A 10889-nucleotide genomic window follows, 5' to 3' on the forward strand; every position below is an offset into this window, starting at 1 on the left:
CCCAAGTAAAAGTCACAACTCTTCTGCATTGTCTTCCCTGCTCTTGGACCCATACGTTGTTGTCCCAATCAGCCCACCACCACTCAGTGTATTTCCTAGGAAGCCCCTACAGCTCAACACATCTACCTATGCCCATACAATCATGGAAGCCTTTTCTCTAGAAGAGCGGATTCTAACAGAAAGGGGCATAAGGTGATGAAGTTGTCACTTCCCTCAAAAAGTATAAATCATTTAAATTTTAAAGGAAGGGAATTATTTATATATCAGTTATTATCTGCCCTTCACTGTAAGGCCCCAGAACAGGAGACAACAGAATATACAGTTATAAAAACAAAAGTTTTTTTTCTTTGAAAAGAATTGCAACAAAGTAAAACTGTTCCAGTCAAAACCAAAAGAGGTGGGTCCCACAAAACAAAATACTTTTACCTGTCAAAGGCCAGGGTAAATAGGTTCATTTTTGGCATGCAACAGGAGCTGCAAAACAGACCTGCCCAAAGCTGTGTCCCTATTCCTGTTCTGCGCTGTACCTTAAAACCCAGAGTCCTCCATACCCAGGCTCTGTTCAGGTACTCCCCTTACCCCAACTAATTTTAGGAGCTGGTAAAAACACACACACACACACACACACACACACACACACCCCGACTGCAGCATAGTAGCAGCTGTTTCATCATGCATGAAAAGTACAACCACTTTGGTGGTGCATCTTTCTCAGTGCCCTTGCTGAAATGGCTCCCAACCATATAGATGTGAAGGCATCCTCCACTCTAATCCTACCCTACTTTTCTCAGAGCCCCACTTTACCCTGCAGCTGCAGCCCGCCTCTCTATGCTTGCAATGTCTGCAAAGCCATGTACACTTTCCCAGACGAGCAACAATGACGTCCACTATGAACTGGGGCTCATTTAAACCAAGACAACAGAGAGATGGAGACAGAAATATGATGCCCTTTCTGGAATTTTCCAAAGTAATGGCTTCAAAAACTTTGTATTAAAGCCAGCCTTGCTGCAAAGTTACACAAGCCTACATACAGTGCAACCCTTTCAGTCCAAGAAGCGGAAGCACAAATACTTGGCGCGAACAGTAAAGAACCAATGGAAGTTTATGATTGCAACACGAGAGGGGTGGCCTATCTAGAGGGGGTATGCCTTGGGAAGGAGGTATGGCTTCAGGAGAGTTCAGAGGACTGGCTAGAGAGGGCCTGAGGTTCCCCACCCGGGCCTAAAACACTGGACCCAATGAGTGATCATTGGAGCCAGGGCAGGAGGAGGTTAATGACCACTAGGCCCATCAGGGCAGTGTTTAAAGCGGGGGGCACAATTCAAATCACCCTGACAGCTACACTTACATTCTTATTAGTTCAGGAAAATAACACTGCCTCGTTAACCATAAAAAGGCATTTTTGTTACTTATTTTAACACAGTGTTTTCCAAGCCTATTCTCTGTCAACTTGTTTTCTCTTGGAACACTGCAGCCCTTCTTTTTGTGCCCAACAGTGCTTTCTTTTTCCTCTAACATGACTTTGTCTCTGTCTGCCTGTCGGTCTCTCTGCCGCTCCCTCTCAAAGCTATGCTCAGTCCTCTTGTTCCTCAACCCTCTCTCTGCACTCCTTCTGAAAATTTGCCTCCCTGGACAAAACAACAGTGCTTCCAGGAAGCATTCCCCCCCACCCCCCTCCATGGAATATGGAGATACACTTCTGTGTGCAGAAGCTTCATTATTTCTTCTATTGCTATTTATTAGTCACTTTCCTCACAAAGGTAACCCAAAGAGACTTACATTATAACTGTTGTTCATCTGTTCTATATTTTATGAAATGGTTTGTCTACCAGTTTTTGTTTGTTTGTTTGTTTGTTTGTTATCTTATTTGTTTGGACACCTCTTGAGATATAATCGCCAAACTTGGCATGAGGGTTCCCAAGATGAGAGCAGCTGTCTTCATCATAGTTTGGACGCAGGGTGCCATTTTGAATCAAGATGGTGGACCAAAATGTGACTTGGGCATGAGTTCGTCTGGTTTTTGGTGTGATGAGTCCAAACTCAGAAATCACAGTACCCATTTTAAAATCACTCTTTTTTTGGGGGGGGGCTTCTATCATCCTCCATGAACTATGTCTAAATTCTTTTTAAAGCTATCTAAGATAATGGCATCCATCACAACTTGCGGCTGTGAACCTCACAGGTTAATTGAACAAACACTTCCTTTTATCTGTTCTGAATCTCCCACCAATCAATTTCATTGGGTGACTCCCAAATTCAACTATGATGTGGAAACCTATTACTTTCACCACACCATAATTTTCTAAACTTCTATAAGGTCCCCCTTCGTCATCTTTTTTCTTTTTTCTAAACGGAAAAAAACCAAACAACCCCAGACACTTGAGCTATCATAGGAAAGAGGTTCTGATCCCTTGGTCATTTGGCTTTTCATTTTCAGTTCCATTATCTTTGTTTGAGACGAATGACCAGAAGTAAGCACAGTATTTCAAGTTTGACAGTACCACAGATTTAGACATTATGATACTTGCTATTTTATTTTCAATCTCTTTTCCTTGTAATTTCCAATATGGAATTTGCCTTTTTCACAATTGGTGCAGCTTAAGTTTACGTTTCTCTTTCCTGCAAAGTCATGGTTAGTTCATGTGTTGTAAAGGACTAGGATTTTTTTTAATCCCATTGTGCATAACTTTTCATTAACTTATATTCAATGTTACATGCCAATGTCCATCCACCCAGTTTAGAGACATCCTTTTGGATTCTCCACCGCCTCAGTCTGTCTGGGATCCTACCATCCTGAATAATTTGGTATATTCCATGGTTGCTACCTCACTTGTGACTCCAGATAATTTTTGGAAGGTTGAAATCCCCCTTTTTTCTCCCTGCACCCCAAAGTACACATTCTGCACCATATCTGTACTGTAACTCCTTTTTTCATTGAGCATCTGTTGTTGTGTTTCTGTCAACTTCCCCTACTTTTCTACTCCTTGTTGAGTTTTGTTGTAACAATATATACTGCTAGCAATTCACACATTGAGGGAACATCAGACGCAGGCAGGCTGAGCCATGCATGACTGCAACATGATGGGAAAAGTGGTACCAATTCCATCATGTGGCTCTGAATCCAGGGAGGAGAACAGCAACACAAAATATGATCTGTGCATTCTCCCATCACCACCAGTGGTGGGCCTGCATAGGCCCTGGTTGCTTCCATAGGCCTCAAACAGGCTTTTGGAATCTCCCCAGGGCCACATTCTGGCCTTGCAGCCTTATGTTCTGCAGGCCCAATCTCAATACAGAATTCAGTAACAGGCAATGGCAGCAAAGGCTTTAAACTTACTATGCACGGTTATCTTTCCCCTCATAACTAGCACATAACCCAGTGGGATAAGTCAGCACTGGAGAGCACTGAGTATAGAGTGAGCCTAGCATGCATTATCCTTGGAAGTACTGAGGTCATACCGAAATAAAGGAAGAAATGTTCATCACCCTCCACACTAATAAATTGGGGACAGAAATCGGAAGTCCCAGCTCACACTTTCTTGCATGAATACTGAACAGTGGTCCTCTTTCATCAAAGGCTGTGAGTCTAAATCTCATGTGAGGTGGATATTGCTCTGGCCACTAGGCTACCTACGTTGCCATGGAAACGGGCCTGAAATCCAGTGTGCCCACAGCCAGAAGGCCTTTCTGGTGCTGTTTCAGTCAAAGGGAAATATTAAAGTGACACTTGATCAGTGCCTACCCAAGGCTCATATATTTCTCCAGCCCCATACCCCTGGGATCTGAAATTCAATGTGTGGTGATAACAGAGGGCAGGAACCAGGCGTGTTCCAGCTCTGGGGGGAATGGCATATAGAGAGAGGTTTTGCTCCATTATTGGGCTGTCCTGTAGTCTCTATTCACCAAAAGAAGGGTGTAAACATGGGATTAAGTATTTTTGACACAGAAGAAACAACAACCCACTCCCCAGCCATAATCCCCATAGCCAAACCTGATAACAGGCCCCTGCTGGCAGACAGCTGCTCTGACAGCTGCTACTCGCCCCCCAGCTGAGCTACAATGGGGCCTTTGCTGAATTAAACACAATAGCTTCTCCATCTTCTGGCCCACCCCCTGTGCTCTGACCCACAATGCCAATTTCATTTGTAGGTTAAGGACAAGGAAATGTCCACTCATATAATGGGAATGTGTACACTGTATTGCCAAGCTAAGAAAAATATCCACTGTCTTGTACAGGAATTTTGGGTTTGCACAGCTTGACCTGAAAGAGGAATGACATCTTGTGGGAGTGTCAGGGAAAAGGCTTGGGAACCAGATTTTAGAGAAGTGGGGATAGGAGCTGTCAGGACTCCTGGGGTCTATACACCAGACCCGGCCCATCCCAAGTTGTTTGCACACACAGTCTGTGTTCTGAGTTCTGCATATGTGATATGAAAAAGCATGTCACTTTTCCAGAGGGAGCCACAATAAAGTACTCTGTATTTTTAATGAAATGCAAGAGAACAAGAAAACATAAAATAAAAGTGCTGTTTCCAGTGGTCCCTGCCTCCCATGCCCCCTGCTGTTGAATTCTCCCTAGTGCTGCAGATGGGTGCTTGCAATCACAGCAGGAGGAGTGTTTCCTCCAGAGCATTTTGACTCCTGCAAGTTTCCCCAACTTGGAAGGGGATGCTGACAGCTACTGCGCAGAGGGAAGAGACATACAGCTGTCCCACTCTTGGCTTCCTTGCCTGGGTCTCTGGCAACGAGACAGTGATTCCCCATGGAAGCTGAGGGCACAACATGAGCAAGCAGTTGTAAATTTCCTCATAGAATAAAAGAGTATGGCTTAGCTCAGAGCAACACAAGAGATGGGGTGAAATAGGACCATATATATCACAGCCAGGGAACACCGTGTCCTGAACAAGAGCCATTCTCTCCACGTTCCCTACACTGCCCAAATTTAATATGGGATGCAGGCAGAACAACGGCTGATGCAGAAATAATCCCCACTTCAGTGGCACCTTCCATACTCCATTGCAGTGACTAATAACATCTTGGACTAATAAAACTGCAAATGGGTCTCCAGCCTGAGAAAGCCTGCTATGAAGGGGCACAACTGAGGCCCAAGGAGGCAGGACCATACAAAAACAAGCATTCATTAACAACAACAACTGTGCAAAATATACAATACAGAAGCTCAAGCGAAACTTTTGCAGCACAATGTATTCTACTAAACCTTGCCCACAGGAGACTACATCTTTTTAAAATTATGCAATGGATGAGAGTGACCGCCACTCTCCCTGTTTCCCAAAGCATACCAGTCTCTTGCCTGAGGCCTCATATACTCATATATATTTTTACTCTGTAAGACTGGTAATACACCATGGGTGGGGCTACCTTCTTATCAGGATTGTAGGCACAATAGTTATAACCTGTATGGCAGAGTTGGCTAACTTCTGCACAAATTTTGGCAGTGGCAAAAAAAAAGGGGGGGAGAATTAAAGTGGACACAGAACTCTGGTATGCAGAGAAGATACAAACTGAACGACATATGAGGTGTGAGGGGGCCACATCAACCATTGGTGCGCAGCCTCCAGGAGGTTTGGTCAAGGATGAATGTGGCCCTCAGGCTAAAAAAAAGGTTAGCTGCATGGCGTACAACAGTGTTTCTGTGACCAAATCGGTTCACATACTATCAGTGTTGACAGAAGAGCACCATGTAACCATGCTTAGTGGTATTTATTCCTGTAAGGGAGCGTGTCCACAACCAACCAGTGACTCTGATTGTCATCAGTATTCAATAACTGTTAGCATTCTTATGACCATGTACCATGTGGAGTTAGCACTTACCCAATTTACTACTCTGGAAAGAAGTATTATTGATCATCATGATGGCCACAATTTGTGCAGCACTTTTATTAAAGTGCAGAGCACTTTATAAACTTTTTTGTTCGCTCCCATTTGAATATACAATCAATAAGGAAAATACCTGCAGCTGCATCTGGTTCGTGCCTCTCTCAGGCCTGGTCCCCCTTTTCCCTACCTCACATCATCATTCCCTTGCTTCTTGCAACACAATACTCCCCAGCAATTGTGTCAGCACAAACTGATGGGAGAGATTATCCCCTGCAGAGTCTTTCATGTTAATTTCCTGCTTCACCATGCAAACTGACCCAAAGAATCCCAGCTTAAGCTAGAGATTTAACAAGCAGGCTGAAAGCTGCCCCCATGCTGCCCCTTCCCACTATTGAGAGAATGCTGTCCAACTCCAGCCTCAGCAGGGTCCCATGTCTTTGTCCTGCAGCACTTCACCTTGTTTGCTCTAGGCTTTGTGAAGCAGGGCCAGGAGTACGCTTCCCCAGGCAGGGCTGTGTGCATTAAAGACACTTCAAAAACCCTCCCTAATTATGGATTTATCATCTCTCCACAAGGCTGCTCTCTCACTCTTTCTCTCTTGGGAAAAGACGCCGCTTCTTAAGAAACTGCCTAATTACATCTAAAACTGCCAAATTATTGCATTACCCCCAAGAGGGCGGCGATGTACATATCTCTGTAATGTACACCAGGGTGAGACAGCAGCCAGATGTAGGCCTGGAAGAGATTATTACACAAGGGAAGCAAAAGGGCATTTGTAGCGTGTCTGTAGCTGGCGCAGTGTGATCCAGTGACTGAACACTGGAGTTGGGACAAAAACAATGGGCCTTTAATTCTCAGCTTTGGAAGATGAGTAGGGTCTGGATGGCGAAAGCAGAAAAAGGCTCGGTAGGAAGATGGACCCACAGATGCGATGCTTGTTGATTGCTGCATGGCCATTAGGGAAACCTTCTTTCTCCCCATCTTGCAGACAGCAGACTCAAGCCATTTGCTTTCCATGATACAGCCCTTGCAAGGAAGTCCCTGGGAGGAGAGGGCGAAAGCGTAGCTCAGCGACAGAGAACATGCTTTGCACATAGAAGGTCCCAATCCCAGGCAAAGAACAAAGTAAAGAGGACTAGGTAGCAGATGATCAAAAAGGCCTTTGGCCAGGACCCCTGAGAACTGCTGCCGTTCAAAGCAGACAACACTGGCCTAGATGGGCAAATATTTTAAAAGGCAGGGGCTTATGTTCCTAAGCATGACTGAAAAGGCAGCAGCATGTGAAGAGACCTCTTTGCTTTCAAGTCTCAAGTTCTTAGGCAGCTCTGTAGGCAGCAAAGGGTCCCAGAACAGGAATTCAGTTCGCCTCTCTCTCCAGCTTGGTTGGCAGCTTAACCTCAGCTACCATGTTTGGAGCACCTGTCTGGCCCAATACCTATTTCCACACAGGATTAGCATCCTCTCTTTTTACATCCCTTATCCAACCTAACTTCAGTGGGGGTATTTAAGCAGAGGCTGGACAGCCACCTGTCATGGATACTGTAGCAGCTCCTTGCACTGCAGGTCCTGTGCTGAGCAATGGGTTGGAGTAGATGTCCTCCCCAGCTTCTTCCAGCACTAAAATTCTATGTGACTTGGTGCCTCTGCAATCTAGTCATAAGCCTACCGCTGATCACCTGTTAGGTCAATTGCCCATGTGTCTAAATAAAAGGTGGCGATAATGCTGGGTGGCTTCTCCACACTTTGCCTTGAGGCCAATCAATTTCCATTTTAATGAAAAATCTCCTATGCAGGCCATGCTAGAGTCACAATATGGTGCAGTCAATGTGGGGGAGCTGAGTTGTGCTCCCCCACATTGTTTTGTAAACAATAGTTTTGTAAACAAGCATTTTGGTTTCCCTGCAAATGGAGCTCCAATAAAATGTATTATCCTTGAAAGAAAGGTGCTTCCCAGTAGGAAGATAGTTGTGTTTTGTGTATCAAATGAGCTACCACTGCACATTGGTTGTGGAATAAACTGATCAAAGTCCTACTTTCAACCTATTTATTCAAGCTGGAAACTATTTTGTGCACAGAATGGCTCCATTTTGAAAGCAAAACCTGGCAGTAGGGGATATTCATGTTTTAAATATCAACCTGCTACCATAAAGCACTGATACATTGTGGTTCTATGGCTAGCATTGTTTTAGGACTATGCTTAGAAGCAGCAAGTTAACTCAGCTGTCATATTTGATTCTTCAAATGGCTGCATTATGTTTCTAATTTGGGGAAAATGGGGAAAGATACAACAAACTAATTATTAAGCACCCTTAAAGTCATTTGACAGGGGGACAATATTTTCTCCATTCTGTCAAGTCCCACCTCCCCCTTATAGTTACTTTAGAACAACAGCAACTCACAATGGCCCGAGCAAAGAGCTGCAAAAAGAAAAAAGGAGGGGGGGAAGACAGTCCTCTGGAACGCTGAGGCCAGCTCCAGTGGATTTATTGGCATTCAGAAGTCTGGATTCCTCTTCCAAATCCAAAGGTGCCCTGGCAACTCCTGGCATTAAGCTGCTTCCCCCTCGGTGTGTCCTGTGCTTTGCATAAGGAGAATCACAGTTTTTATTAGGAGGAAATGCAGAGCCCTCACGGACAGACAGCTGGCACAGAACTCGGGGTTTCTGCATTCCCTTTCCAGCTGCGGAAGAGAAACAGGAGAAACTGGTACAGTACGGCGGGTGTATTCTTGCTGCAATACATGGCTATTTCCTCAGCTTGCAACTCATTCAATTCACCTCGCCGTTCAGCATCTGAGGCCACTTTCCGAAATGACACCAGGGGCCTTTCAAGATGATTGAAACCCCCACATTTTATACTTACTGCTGCCAACAGCAGCTGGTGCAGAGGTGTGCTGGGAGGTAAGAGGCCACTGCGACTTGCAAGGACCCACCATCACGTGCGAGATGCAAGGCTGCAGGGGTGGGGCAGCACTCCACATGCTTCGCTTACTCATTCATTCATTATTTAAAACTATTTTAAAAATGTAAATAGCTGCCAACTGGGTAGCAGTGCTCTGCACCAGCTGCTGTCAGTGCCCATGACCAGCCTGGATGCTCTTAGCCAGTCCGCAGTCTTGCACACTGTGACTTTGGCCTCCCCCTGACTCCACGGCCATCTTGCATCATCTCTTGCCAGAAAGAGCACTGGCTCCTCTCCCAGTGGAAGCCTCTACCTGACTCTTGCCTCCTGCCCAGCACATCACTGGGTTGGCCAGCACCAACCCAAGTGCTATTGTTTCGGCAACAGCAGTGCTTTATCCATAGTGTAGGTGGCAAGATAATTGTGGGGTCGGGAGGGGGAATCTCCTTCCCCCAAGCAAAGGGAGATACATGCTTCAGCACAAGAATAGGGTGATTGACAACAAAATTAGGATTAAGACAAAGCTGTATTTCCAAATAGCAGAACATTGCAATAAAGGATAACATTGATGGTCAGCACAAATTTGTTCTTTGCTTTTCAGAAGGAACAGAAAAGCTCCCAGGCCATGGGAGTAGCTGGAGAATGTTCAGCCTAAAGAATATATGAAATAATTTCAGCTGTGAGGCAGAGAGTCAGGACACATGTCACAACCTGAACCCAGCAGGTGTCCATGATTTTCAGGCAACATCATTCTGCACTAAGCTCACATAATGACTGCAGTGGGTAGAACACTGGGATGAGGACCAAGGAAGCCTAAGCTTGCATCTCCACTTAGCTATGAGGATAAAACAGTGGGGCAGGCATGTACTCAGCTCCAACTTCTTAGATGGGCAGGATCTGCACATCAAATTTGCAAATGACATCAAACTGGGAGCAGCAGCTTATGCCGCAGCAGAAGACAGAATCAGGATTCAAGATGACCTAAACAGATTGGAGAACTGAGCCCAAACTAACAAAATGAATTTTAATAGGGACAAATGTAAGATTCTGCAAATGTAAGGTTCTGTGGTTGAAGTACACACACATACTTTTTATGTTCTTATAGTCTGCCATTTTGTCCAAGGCAGCAAATTGAACTTGCCCTGCAAACCAGGATTGGAAATCAGGGGTTGGTCCTGGTTTGCAGCAAGGAAAGGATAAGCGATAGTTTGATGATTCAGACAAAATGGCAAACTAACTCTAAAGCTTGTCTCAGCCTTGTATTATCCATTAGGAAGGGGCACTTGTCAGAACAAGGCGGGGAAGTCACCATGGCATTGTTGGTGAGTGCTTTTGCGGATGGCTGTGGAGAAAATACAGCCACTGTCTATATTTAAATAGATGAGCCTATGCAAATGAGCAGTGGCTGCAGATGCTCTCCCCTTCTTCCCCTCCCACAAGAGTAGTGATATTTTGTACTCCTATAGAGTCCCTTCAGGGCAGGGAAGGTTCTTAGTATTGTTTTCCCCACATCACATGATACATTCACCACCCTTTCTATGCAAAAGAAAAAAGTAATTAAAAAACCCCATTCATCTACTCACCTGTTAAGTTTGCATACTACAACGATCCCAGGCTGCCTCTCTGCATATCCAGTCTTCCTGCTCTAGACAAACTGAGCTCTTTTAATCACACTTATTTAAATCCTCTAAAACCCTTTAATCATTTTTGGCAACTTCTCTATATTTCCTCTCACTTGATTACAGTTTTGTCTCCCCCACATTGGGACCCTGGCTTGTCCCCAGAGTCTCACAGATGGGACATGTGCCTCTCACCTGATGAAGAGATATAAAGCTGCCTTTTTATCTCAAAGTAGAGTGATTACTAGAAAAGTATCTCATCCCGCCCCCAGCCCTTCATTCATTCCCTGAAAGCAGGTCGTGCCCTAGAGCCAATTTTAACAAAATGTGTTTGGGGACAGATCTAGGAACAGTATGGGTGCTTCCTGAGTATTGAAGAATATTGTGGCTTCAGAACAGTAAGGCAGGAGCAAGGAATCTGTGGTTCTCTAGTTGCTGGACCACAAGTCCCACCATCCCTGACCATTGGCCATACTGAACCAATGGAGGCCCTCTAACATCTGGAGGGCCTCAGGTTCCTCATCCCTGAAAC

Source organism: Podarcis melisellensis (assembly GCF_964234715.1).
Source record: "Podarcis melisellensis genome assembly, chromosome: 2".
Lineage (NCBI taxonomy): Eukaryota > Metazoa > Chordata > Lepidosauria > Squamata > Lacertidae > Podarcis > Podarcis melisellensis.